This window comes from Zalophus californianus, chromosome 2, assembly GCF_009762305.2.
Source record: "Zalophus californianus isolate mZalCal1 chromosome 2, mZalCal1.pri.v2, whole genome shotgun sequence".
Classification (NCBI taxonomy): Eukaryota; Metazoa; Chordata; class Mammalia; order Carnivora; family Otariidae; genus Zalophus; species Zalophus californianus.
The window spans coordinates 148,122,051-148,135,281 of record NC_045596.1 but is presented as its reverse complement, the minus strand read 5'-3'; the positions used below and the strand labels follow the sequence as shown (position 1 = coordinate 148,135,281).

Below are 13,231 nucleotides of genomic sequence, written 5' to 3'. Positions count from 1 at the left end.
GCCAGTTTATTTTCTCTCAGTTGTAAGGTTTATTGTCTGCCTCTACAGGGCTGAGGATTGTCCTTCCCCGCCAGTGCCAACTAGAGTATTAGTACAGGTAGTGGAAGAAAAGGAAGTCCTACAAAGGCTATCATGGCATATTTAAAAGTCTTCTAAATGTTAATGGATGATTTGCCCAGAATGGATAAACATCTAATCTTGCTAATCTTTGGCAAACTTCCCCCCAGAATGAGTACAGTGTGTGGGGTGTCTATGACATGCAGGAGAGCTTTAAAATTCCTGTTGAATTTTGTTTCCCTCTGGATATAGTTAGTGAACTAAAGAGTATGTGAAGGGGGAGCCTGGGCAGCTCAGTCGGTTAAGCGTCCGACTCTTGATTTCGGCTCAGGTCATGATCTCAGGGTTATAAGATCGAGCACCGTATCTGGCTCCACGTTGGGCATGGAGACTGCTTAAAAATTCTCTCTTTCCCCCTGTCTTTGCTCTTCCTCCTCCCGTGTTCATTCTCTCTCTCTCTCAAACAAATAAAGAAATAAACAAATAGCTTGTGAAGTTTTCAAAATACTACTCAATCCTTAGAAACTTTAGTCTCCAACTGTCAATTTTGAAAGTCTTGAGTGGTAGAATCTAGAAGAGATGTTTTCTCATTATTTTCAAAATGTTAAATTTCTATCTCTTTCTTTCATTTCTTCTCTCTGATCTCCTAGCTTCTCTCTCTCTTTTTTTTTTTTGTATTTAAAATTTTCATTCATTTAATTGAGGGAACAGAGGTATTGATGATTCAGAGAAACATAAGAATATATGGAAATGTACAAAAAAACAGAGAAAGCAAGGCATAATTTTAAAAATTGTTATTTTAGATATTTACTATGAAGGGAATTGTAAAATGACATCTGAGTAATTATTTTTGAAGCCTTTCTAACTTGTTTGTGTACTCAGAACCTCTATCACTTTAAACACTGTAGGCAACCTATGAAAAAGCAGGAGTTGTTTCTAATATGAGAATGATGGATGGTTTAAAGGGCCCATCCTATTCAAGATTTCAGCTCCTACATGTTCCCATGCTTATTTGTCCAAGGGTTAATAAGGTATTTTTTGCAGAAACTATTAGGCCATGTTTTTCATTTCTAAGACAGGTTCTGTGTGTGTGTGTGTGTGTGTGTGTGTGTGTGTGTGTGTGTGTGCGTGCGCACAAGCACTTATAATAACTATCTTGAGAATCCTCAAGTCTGATCTCCTTCCTGGCTATTTGTGAAATGTTTTGTTACGTTATACAATGGGAAGAAATTTAAAACGACAGTCCATATTTGTTTAAAGCAAATGGTCCTCATCATGTGGTCAGTAAGGCAAAAACCACATTTATTTATTTGGTTTTATGAATCTAAATTCTTATGATTGTCCTAAGACCTGAGTAGTTAAACAACAGTCTTTGTTTTCCTAACAGCAGAATTGTTCTCTCAAGGATAAAAAGCTAAGTTATCCCACAGTTGTAAAGAGATAGTCTAAAGTAATCATCAAAAGAATGAAAAGTACTATAATTAAACAATTGAACCACCTTGACTAGTAAGATGTTTGGTATGTGACATCCAACAGCAAAATGAATTTAAAGAGAAATTAATTTACTACAATAATATTCAGAAGACATTCTAATGTGGTTCTAGAAAAATTTCCTGCTATGAGAATATTTCTGAGAATAAAATCTCTCTTTTTAAAATTTTTCTTGCATCTTAAGTTCTAAAAGCAGTACTAATTTTTGCTAGAAAATATATTTCAGTTTATTTTGAATCATTCTTCAGTATATATTCTCTTCATACTTTCTTTAGAAAAAACCTATTAGATGAAGGTTAGCAGGTTTTAGGTTGAGGCTTGAAACTGAAATTAATTTCTCCACAGAAGCATTTGTCTCTCTCTTACTTCATTGATAACAGTGAAAAGAAAAATGTGAAAAATTGTTCACCTTTCCATTGATCTAAGTTTCATGTTTGCTTATTTTTTTACTTATTCTACCTTTAGACCTTGCTGGTTTTGAGACCTGTGACATCGGAACTTAACTAGTTCTTTTATCTTCTAAAGAGAAGATGAAACTTGTCCTTTTGCTTTCTCTCACAACACTAGTGGCAGGTCCAACATAAGCCAGAATGCCAGTTCTTGAGGGAAATGTTGCTTATGAGTCTTTCTACTGGATTTATCTGAGATAGGCTTTTAGTATTATATGATTGTTTGTATTTCTCAATTTGGATCTTATTTCTCATATATTAAAGGAATCTCATGATTGCCAGGCATCCTAACATCCCACAAACCCAAACACTTCTTTCTTTAATAAAGAAACTGGTGTCTAAAGATCTTAAGTGACTTGCCAACATCATGAAAATAATTTGGAGCACAGTAGAAAATAGAATACAGATTTTCAAACTTCTGTTTCTGTGTTATTTCTATTTCATGTGGTCTCTTCTGAGGCCTAAATCATCTTATTTGTGATTCCTCCTTAGAAATTAACTAAATGCAAACCAGGAAATTTCAGTATTTTTAATATTCATTTGATAGTCTTAGCTATTGGATTGTTAGAACCTTCTACAATCCATAGGTGCAGGTGGATAAGGTTATCATCTATGGCAACGACTACTGACTTACTGAGCCCCAAATAACCAACCTTTTATGGGAAGAATACAAATAATTATTATTTTCCCTAGATAGAATTAACTGTACATTACAAGTTCCTAAGGTAAAGAGGCATTTTGGTTCAATCTGGTTTTTCTCTGTCTCCCTTCCTCTCTCTCTTTTCATTCCAGTTGAGGTTCTGCCACCAAAACACTCAGTCCTTGAATGATAAGCCCCTTCAACTCCAAAGGGAGTGAGTGAGCTTGAGTTTATGGCTTTGTAAAGACTCTCAGAACACTAGAAATGGAAAGTGCTTTGGAGATCATCACATCCACAACTTTCACTTTACTGACAAGATCCAGAGAGTTGAGCTGGCTTGTTAAGACCACAGATATTAACGGAGCCAGAGCTAGAACCTGGGATTCCTACTTCGTAATCCACTTCTCTTTCCACCACTCCATGATATAATGAGATAGTTAATACACACAGATGGTCTCTGACTTGCGATTAGACTTATGATTTTTTAAGTTTAGGATGGTGAGAAAGTGATAACGTTCAGTAAAAAAATACTTTGGAATTTGAATTTTGATCTCTTCCTGTGTTAGTGATACGTGGGGCCATCTTCTTGTGTGATGCGGGGCAGTGGCAGCGAGCCAGGGCTCCCCGTCAACCACACGATCTCGAGGGTCAACAACGGACCCATTCACAACCATTCTGGACCCATACAATCATTCTGTTTTTCACTTTCAGTATAGTATTCAATCAATTACATGATATACTCAGTACTTTAATATTAAATAGGCTTTGGTAGATGGTTTTGGCCAACTGTGGGCTAAGGTCAGTGTTCTGAGCACATCTAAAGTAGGCTAAGCAAGTTAATGATGTTTGATAGGTTAGGTGTCTTAAATGTATTTTGGACTAATGATTATTTTGAACTTCTGATGGGTTTATCAGGATATAACCCCATCGTAAGCCAAAGAATAGCTGTACTTCTTTTGTCCTGGGTAAGAAGTAGAAATTAAAAAAACAAAACAAAACATGATAGCCTGTACCATACTGCAGGCATTTTTTGTTTGAATTTATTTAGAAACATAGATGTAGATATCTATAATTTCATTTCATTTATACACATGGATGCAGACATGGAAAGATCCTGAGTTTCATTTAATTTGCTGAATCATTTCTTTAGCGTTTTTCAATTATCACAGAAGTTTAATGTGCTCCTTCCATAATTATAATAGGTACAACGGAAAGTTTTTGGCATAGAAAACATCTCTGTTATTAAATTAGTTATGATTTAATGATAAGAAAAGTATAATCAATTAATTTATACTTCACCTTGTTCCAAGAACTTTGAAGCAACTAAAATCCATGTGAATACCAAAGGAAAATGATGAAGTGTATGTTGTTTTCAGGGTCACTGTGTCAGAGACAGTTGTATGTGCTCATTTGTTGCCTTTTCTTCCTTAGTACACAGCGTTAAGTACATCTCCCAGCCTTCCCTGCCTATAGATGGGGCCAGGATATTGAGTTTTGGTCAAAAGATGCGAGCAGAAGCAATATATACTTTGAGACCCGGTGCCTGGTAACCAGTCTTGTGATCCCCACACTCTCTATTTCTGCTTGTCTCGCAGCTAGATGCAGAGAATGCAGTGGAGTAATATGAGGCCTTATAAAGATGGCAAAAACCATAGAAATCAAAGACAATCTATATTATTGAAAGACATTGGTCTCTAGTTTTCTTTTTCGTGGGGTTTTTATCTGGTTTTAATATTAGTGGATGTCTCCCTTAAACTGCAAATGACTTATCTTCTGCTGTATTAAGATATTAGGTTGTTAGTTTGCATAACCGTCATGTAATGGTGGAACCTTTACTTCCTGGAAGAGTTTGTGAGTAATTAGTATCATTTCTTCCTTAAATGTTTAGTAGAATTACTAGTGAATCCTTCTTCTTCCTTTTTACTTCTTCTTCTTCCTCTTCCTCTTTGTATTCTTCTTCCTCCCTCCCTCCTTCCTCCTCCTCCTCCTTCTTTAAATAACCGTGGTACTTTTATGGTTATTTTTTAATTGAGTGAGATTTGGTAGTTTGTGTCTTTCATTAAAACTGTATGTCATTTCAGTTGCTTATTTACTTGTTTGTGTTCCCCGTTAGACTGTTATAGACGCCTTGAGAAAAGGGAAACTGCCTTCTATGTTTAAGATTCTGGATCTGAGCATGGTGTCAGGCATATGGCAAATATTCAGTAAATATTTCTTATCAGGCACAGGGTAAATATTCGATAAATATTTCTTGAATAAATGAAGAAGTGGATGAATCATTTAGTGGGGATCATAGTGGGACCATGAGGAATTTCAGAGGGGAAAACCAGAGGTGGATCAAGAGGGGTTAAGATGAAAGAAGAAGAAGCAGCCCACAAAGAAAGGCCAGCACAAACGTAATCAGGAGGAGACAAGGGCAGGGCACGTTGTGGAATGACAGAGTATATATCTTGGGGTATTGAAGTAGAAGTTAAGCTGGATTAAGATAAGCCAGAACTAAGCCACAGGGCTTACTGAACAGAGGAGCTTGGATATTAGTCTGTATACATTGAGAAGTTATTGAAGGTCTTTGAAAAGGGGAGTTCTAAGAACGATTCTGTGATTAAAAAGATGTTTCTGGTGGCACAATGTGGGACTGATTAGAGAATGTGGAGATGAGAGGCAATGAAAGCAGTTAGGAGGCTGCTGAAATACTACTTCAGCGAGAATAATGGGGACTCAAACTTGGCCGTGCTATGAGTGTAAGAAAAAAAAGATTTTTTTCTTTCAAAAGTAGGATTCTTAAGATCTTTTTCACTCAGATCGGTGGTAAATGAAGAGATGATGGGTAATCCTGAGTTTGGGTGGACAAGTAATGCCATTAACTAAGACACAATTACAAGTGAAAGGGCAGGTTGGCTGCAAAGAGGAGCATAACCACCGCCAAGGAGCAGGTTCTAGAACTCAAGAAAATTGATGAAGATGGTGGAGCCACATGTGTAGTAGTAGAAGCCAAAGCCGCTGAAATAAATGAGAACTGCGGATGGGAAGAAGCGCTGGAACAGAGGCAATACTTCACATACGTAGAGAAAAAAAGAGAAAGCTGGTGAAGTTCTGGCAGAAGAGGGAGGAGAGATGAGAAAGCCCAGAGATGTGATTGTCTTTCAAGAAAGCATTTCCCTGAAATGCTGCTGAGTGGGAGGCGGTATAGCAGAGCCCGGAAGAGGCTAGAGTCAGGGTTCAGAAGGATTTCCTACTGAATCTCTGCTTTAACATTTGTTCGTTGCAAGACTGTGCACAAGTTATACCACTTTTACCTGGACAGTGAAGGCAATCTTATGACTTGTAAGGCAGTTGCAAAGAATGAATGAGAAATAATACATTTCAAGTGCTTCTTACTTCGTGTGGCATGTAGTTAGCTATTAATATTATCGACTATTATCAATAACCGAAGATGCTGCAGAGAGGTTGAAAAGAATGAGGGAGAGAAACAGAGGAAAGTTTTGCTTCTCTGGAAGGCAAGACCGATTACAAACCTGTAGGGACTACTCTTACTCAGACATGGGGTTTTCAGGTCTTTTTGTAATACAGATACCTTTGTAATTCTTACCTGCAGGATGTTTGGACAGTGTGTGTGTGTGTGCGTGTGTGTGTGTGTGTGTGTGTGTACACACCTGAATAAAAATAGTTAATTCTAAATAGGTCTGACAATTTATATGAAAAGAGGTTACAAGGAAGATATTGAGAAGTTTACTATTTCTCTATTTTCTTCTGGAAAGATATATGAAGAAATGCATCAGAGAAATGAATCAAAGGCAGATATATTCTAATTTAGCTTTATTTCTTTTCTGAAAATTGGTTATTTTATCACAGCGTATTACACTTTTTCTTATTCCTTTATGTTTGTATGTATGCATGTAAGTATGTATTTATTTAGTAGGCTCCATTCTGGGCATAGAGCCCAATGAGGGGCTTGAACTCATGACTCCGAGATCAAGACCTGAGCTGAGATCAAGAGTTGGACGCTCAACGGACTGAGCCACCCAGGTACCCCTCTTCTTATTTTTTCAAAGCAAATAAAAAATTTAGACTTTGATCATGATTTGAACTTCAGCCACTTGGCTTATGAAACGAGCCAGTAAATCAACAAAAGCCAGATGTCTCTGAATTCTAATGTTCAAATAGAATCTTTAGAATTAAAGCTCATTAAGCATTTTGACCTATCATTTGATAGTCTAATCAGATTAATATCCAGACATTTTTCTATGGAGTTTGCAAGGGAGATTGCGAAATGTGAGATAGAATCTCAGAAGTTGGAGCGTGGTTTTGAAAAATGTATTTTAAATGTCACTGAAAGTAAGGAAGGTCGTTTGGGTCAGAATAGAGTAGCAGGCGCACTCGTGTACGTCATCCTGCAAGCACGTAATTTACACACATGCATCATGGGCACTGGCTGAGTTTCAGGGTGAAATGTGCACACAGCGTCCTTACCCAGAAGAGAGCTTTAAAGCTCTTCCATCTTATTGTGATTTCTGTAAAGGAAACACAACTGCTTGCTTGCCTTTTTCTTCAGTTCCACATTGATTTCCGTTGAGCTCAGTGACTGACTCTCCTCCGCGGCCCCGACACAATGCGTCCAGAGCCGAAATCCCTAGCTTCATTCTGCGGGATAAAAAAAGATCAAACCAAGAGCTGTCTTTGTTAACTTTCTTCTCTGCTAACCTATGAAGGCACAAGAGCAGACCGTACCTTTGATTACTGATGCGGGTCTACTGTGGTCATCAAATATTATACAATAAACTGTTTACATAGCAGCCCTTTCTACAGGTTTTAAATCTTCGCAAGCTGCCGGTTTCTGAAGGTGAGTCGGCCAGGTGGCAGACAGAGAGGTGCTTGTGTGCTAGTTCGATGGAGGTAATTAACAGCCCAAACTGTCACAAGGTGACAGCCGGCAAAAAGTTCTTGCCCTGGGGTCACAGCTGGACTCCAACCACTTGCTCCTGATTTACCAGTAAAACTAATAATGTAAGTAATATTGGTATTAAATTATAAAATCAAGGGTCAAACTAAAATTCTGGTTTGTACCACACATTCACTAGCTGCAAATTAGCGATAATGTCTCGTAGTGACTCTGCCCTCTTGAGCGACCCCGGGGAAAAATCAGCAAGTGCCCATTTAGGTAACAGTATGTGGAGTTTGGTACACTTAAAGAAGCAAAGTGGTGTCTTTCACTTTGATTTCTTTCCATAAATGTAGTCATTAACAGGATATAGTTTAATGTTTAAGAAAATAAAACCCCCAGATATTAACAGATCATGCTTAGAGCAGGTTTGTTTGTTTACGATAAAGCATTTAGGGTTTTGTTGTTTTTTTTTTTTTTTAGGATTTGTTTATTTAAGAGAGAGAGGGTGAGGGCAGGGGGAAGGGCAGAGAGAGAATCTTAAGCAGACCGCACTGAGCCCTGAGCAAGGAGCCGAAGTTGGGCTCCGTCTCTGGACCCTGAGATCATGACCTGAGCCGAAAGGAAGATTAAACCACTGAACCACCAACGTGCCCCTAGAATTTAGTTTTTATTGTTGTGTGTTTGACTGAGTGCAGATAATAGATGATAAGCATCCGAGTATCCTCACGCTTAATTTTGCTTTGCAGATCACATTGAGCAACACTTTTATTCACAGTGTTATATTTTCCTTAGGTGAGCCTAGGTGAGAGGTCGGTGGGTAGCGAAAAGGAGAGAGTAGATGCATGAATAGATACACAGATAGATTGATAGATTCAGATACATACCCTAAGCTTATCTTTTAAAGTGATTTCAGTTTTTAGGGTGTAATCATTATTATGAGAAACTTCGGAAATTTTAAGAGAAAAATGCAGGGGTCTTGCTATTTTGAGTGAAAGCTTAACTTCCCAAATTTGATTATACCTTTTTAGCAAAGGTCACTTCTGGTGTTACAAGAGAAATGAGCGATTACAACTTCATGGAAACATTTTCTTTCATATATCTGTAAATTCCAAGATATTGTGTACCATTGCGAACTTATGACTCATCTGAAAAACAACTGTTAGACTTGTTTCTTTGTAAAATCAATGAAAATAACTTTTTAGACTTCTCAAAGAAATTACGTCAACAAGAAAATGTAACTTTTCTGAAAATGAGTGGCAATGTGCTCAGTGCCACGCAGAGATTTTAAAATGCATTTAGAAACATAGGGGCTCCTTTGAATTACGGTTCCACCTTTAGCCTCAGACATGTGGGAGGCTGAATGTAGAAACCTAGAAGAAGAAACCTAACAGGTTCTCTTTAGTTTCCTTATCTTTGGCACCTGAATAAAGCAAAGTAGTAAGCTGAATGAAATGAGCAAGCCTTTTTAAAATCTAATTAATTGTTTACTACATATTATAACCCTGTGTTAAGAATTCTAGAGAGAAAAACAACTTTAAGATCGTGACCTGAGCTCAGTCAGGTCACGATCTCAGGATCCTGGTATTGAGCCCAGCCAGGGGCTCCACCCTCAGCTGGGAGCCTGCTTAGGATTCTGTCTCTTCCTCTGCCCCTCCCTCTGCTCGGCTTTCTCTCTCTCTAAAATAAATAAATCAATCTTAAAAAAAAAAAAAAGAAAAGATGTGGTTTCTACTGTTTAAGAAGTGTAGTGTCCAGGTGGGAATAGACAGAATAAAATCATAAAAATGAACAAGAATGTAATAATCTAAGATGTGCCACAAGGCTGGATGAAAAGGCCGAGGTTGATAAGGTAAGTTTGCCTGGAGTGGACGGCCATGAATTTTAATCTACAGACATTGAGAAGCTATTAAAAGTGTTTCAAAAAGAGTACAGTGATAAGGTTCTTAGAAATTAATTTTGCTGTCAAGTGCAGAGCAGACTTTATTGAGCAACAATAAGAGGGAGAGAAATGGTCAGAAAGCTTCAATAACAGTTGTGGAGAAAGGAGATGAAAAGATAAAGATAGATATATATATTTAATTATATATTTATATATAGCTACACAAAATGTAGGGTCATTTGTTAATCATTTTATATTTCTCTTTGGCAAGTTACTTTTTTTTTTTTTATTAGAGGTTTTAAATAAACCTCTAAGCCTTTGAAGACATTTTATTGCCATTCTAGGAAAAGATTTGAAACCCACCACTGAGTCCCCATCCAGGAAACAGCACTGGCTCTACGGAAGCTCAAATGTGTGGGTCTACAAAGGTCTTGGTTTAGATGACTGCTAAAAAGTCCAGCTTGATATGCGTGAAGTGGTTAAGAACCATTCTGATACATCTAACACAGACTGAGATTTAGGAAGTTCATTGTCTCACTCAGAAGACATCTGCCCAAATACAGCTAGCCCTTCATGAAACAAAACATATTAGATAAAATTCCCAGCCTTTTATAGAAACTAGTAATTTCAATCCAAAGTGAAGATTAGAACACTAATAGAGACTCTTCTTAGAAATTATAACATTGAGGGCGCCTGGGTGGCTCAGTTGGTTAGGCAACTGCCTTCGGCTCAGGTCATGATCCCGGAGTCCCGGGATCGAGTCCCGCATCGGGCTCCCTGCTCAGCAGCGAGTCTGCTTCTCCCTCTGACCTTCTCCCCCTCTCATGCTGTTTCTCTCTCTCTCTATCAAATAAATAAATAAAACCTTTTAAAAAATAAAAAAATAAAAAAAGAGAAATTATAACATTGATAAACACTGGAGTTCAATTAGTCTAAACCTTCAAATGTGTAAATTTTCTTTCTCCCAAGCACTTCAAAAAGCTTTTTTACTATGGAAATTTTTACACATAAAAAATAGGGAGACCAGTAGAATGAATCTCTGTGTATCCATTGCATAGCTTCAATACCTACCATTTTGTCAATCTTACTTATCTTCCAATTTTTGTGGGAAAATTTTTTTAAATTTTTAAAAATCAAACCTTAAACATCATATCCTTTCATCTGAAAATCCTTCAGACAGGAAAAAGGCTCTATTCTTCCATTTTACTTATCAGTTATTTTATTTTTATTTTATTTATTTGACAGAGAGAGAGAGAGAGAGCACAAGTAGGCAGAGTGGCAGGCAGAGGGAGAGGGAGAAGCAGGCTCCCCCACTGAGCAGGGAGCCCGACGCGGGGCTCGATCCCAGGACCCTGGGACCATGACCTGAGCCGAAGGCAGACACTTAACCGATTGAGCCGTCAAGGCACCCCATTTACTTATCAATTTTTAACACACATCTTAGGAATAATAAATCTTTGCCTATGATATAAGTAGGATTTTTAAAACATATTATGGTTTTTAAATGTTTATGTTTTTATTTTGGTCATGCAACACTTGTGTGTGTTTTCAAAATTATCATCCTTTCCCTTTTGTTGCTTCTTAGGCTATAAAGTAGTTTACCCATGTGTTTTTCTATTACCTGTATGGCTTCATATCCTACACTGGATCTGATTATTTTGGAATTTATTCTGTGAAAAAAATCCAGTCTTAAGTATTTGCATATGATTATCCACTGGACAATCGGGAATCCTTTTGATGAATTCTTTACCCTCAGGTTCATCCAACTTTATAGAACCCTTATTTCTGCCACTTTTCTTCGCTTAGTATCTTTCGTCGGTCACTATGCCATAAGACTTGATTATACAGGTCCCATATTAAGCAACTGGGATACAGAGAAAGGAGTAGCTGTAGATCTTATAATCCCTGTGGGGATATAGACAACTAGACAAGCAATTGTGATATGGCACACCAGGTCCTACAGTATGAACTACTTTGTGAGTACATAGACAGACTCAGCCTAGACCAGGGTGGGTGTGGGTGAGGAAAAGCTTCCAGAAGGATGTTCAATTTCACTAATTTTTTTTTTTAAGATTCTATTTATTTTGAGAGAGAAAGAGAATGCGCGTGTGCGCATGAGTTGGGGGAGGAGCAGAGGGACAAGCAGACTCCCTGCCGAGCTCCGGAGCCTGATGCGGGGCTCCATTCCAAGACCCTGAGATCATGACCTGAGCCGAAATCAAGAGTCACCTGCTTAACCTCCTGACCCACGCAGGTGCCCCCAATCTCACTAATTTTTAAGGATAAAAGTGGAAATAAATTAGGGAAAGTAGTATTGAGGTTGTAGGGAAAGGACTCTGGATTCCAGTAAAAGGAAGCAGCATGTATAAAGGGCAGAAACAAGAGACAGAATAATACCTTCAGAGAATTACCAGCACTTCCTTATAACTGTAGAGAACACAAGTCTAGAGACATAGCAGCTTATTTTTATGGAGAGTTTACTGTGTACCAGCCATTGGACTAAGGACTTTACAAGCATCACTTCTTTTCATCCCTACAAACATGCTAATGTGACAGTACTATTACATTCATTATTTTGCAGGATGTGAAATTGGGAACCAGAGACATGAAGTAACTTCCTAGAATCACAGAGCTAGTAGTGGTAGAGCCAGGATTTGAATCCACATTGTCTGGATCCAGGGCCCAAGTTCTTAATGGCTCCACTGTTTTATATTAGAGAATCTGGTGAGTCACCAAATGGTCTTCAGCAGAAGGATGTATTTAACTTTTTAGAGGTACCTCCGGAGGAGAATGTGTTAGAAAGGCCTTGATAGATGTGTGGAGATCATTTCGGAGCTTAATGCAGGCTGGATGGGAAATAATAGTTCTAGACTTCACCTGAGCGGTTGTAATGGGGGGGGTACAAGGATGAAGATATTAAAGAGGTGGGATTTACTCTCTCACTGGATGTGGAAAGGAAAACTGGAAAAATGGGTTTGGGCTTGGGCAGCTGAGTGGATTGGGGTTAATTACTGAATTAAGTAACTAATGAACTCATTAATTACTGAATAAGCCAACTGATGGTAATTTATAGAAAAAGCCACAACATAAAAGTTGGGGTATCTTGATGAAATGAATGGTCTATATGATTATTTGGGCAGCAGTTGGGAACCAATGTAGTTTAATTATAAGATGATAACATTTAGTACATAACTCTGTCAGGTAATGAAGTTGATTTTGGCCTGCGATGTTTTCCTCAACAGTGTTCATTACTAATAGAACATGTGGGCAATGACCAAACATGACCAAACACAGATGTCCACTAGAATTCCACAGCCTGCTGAACTGTGTTTTATAGGGCTAATCTCTTAAAGCATTTTTGGCTTATAATCCTTAATAAATAATACCTTTCCCTGGAGGATATCTAGTGAAAGATTGTTGGGGATTATTTTTGCAGAATTAGAATTGCCCAATATTTTCTTAATGTACTGTTTGACAAACATGTCAAAATAAAAATCAGCTTTTACAATTAGGCTAAAGAGGCAGTTTTTTTTAATTTAAAAAACTTGCTTTTCAGTCACCATTTACTGGCACTTACCAAATACGGTATTTGTTTGGAACATACTTTTCTTTGAACATTCATGTCTTCCTGACTCAGTCTAGACTGTTATAATTTGCTCCTTATTAGGCTTCTTGAGAAAATGTAGTGGGTAAAGAAGATAACTGTTCAGCTGTTTAATGTGCTTTCATATAGAACAGTAGTTCTAAACCGTTCTAAAATAAGGCTTCTTTATATTACTTTTTATAGTAATGCTCTAGGCATTTCAAGTTTTTTTTTTTAATTATACTGTACT

The 13,231-nt window shown here is 37.7% G+C and overlaps 1 pseudogene; it reads right to left on the bottom strand.

Annotated features, from left to right (window-relative positions):
* Window positions 1–7,446: 7,446 nt before the first annotated feature.
* Window positions 7,447–13,231, bottom strand: part of LOC113925433 — a 43,274-nt pseudogene continuing 37,489 nt past the window's right edge.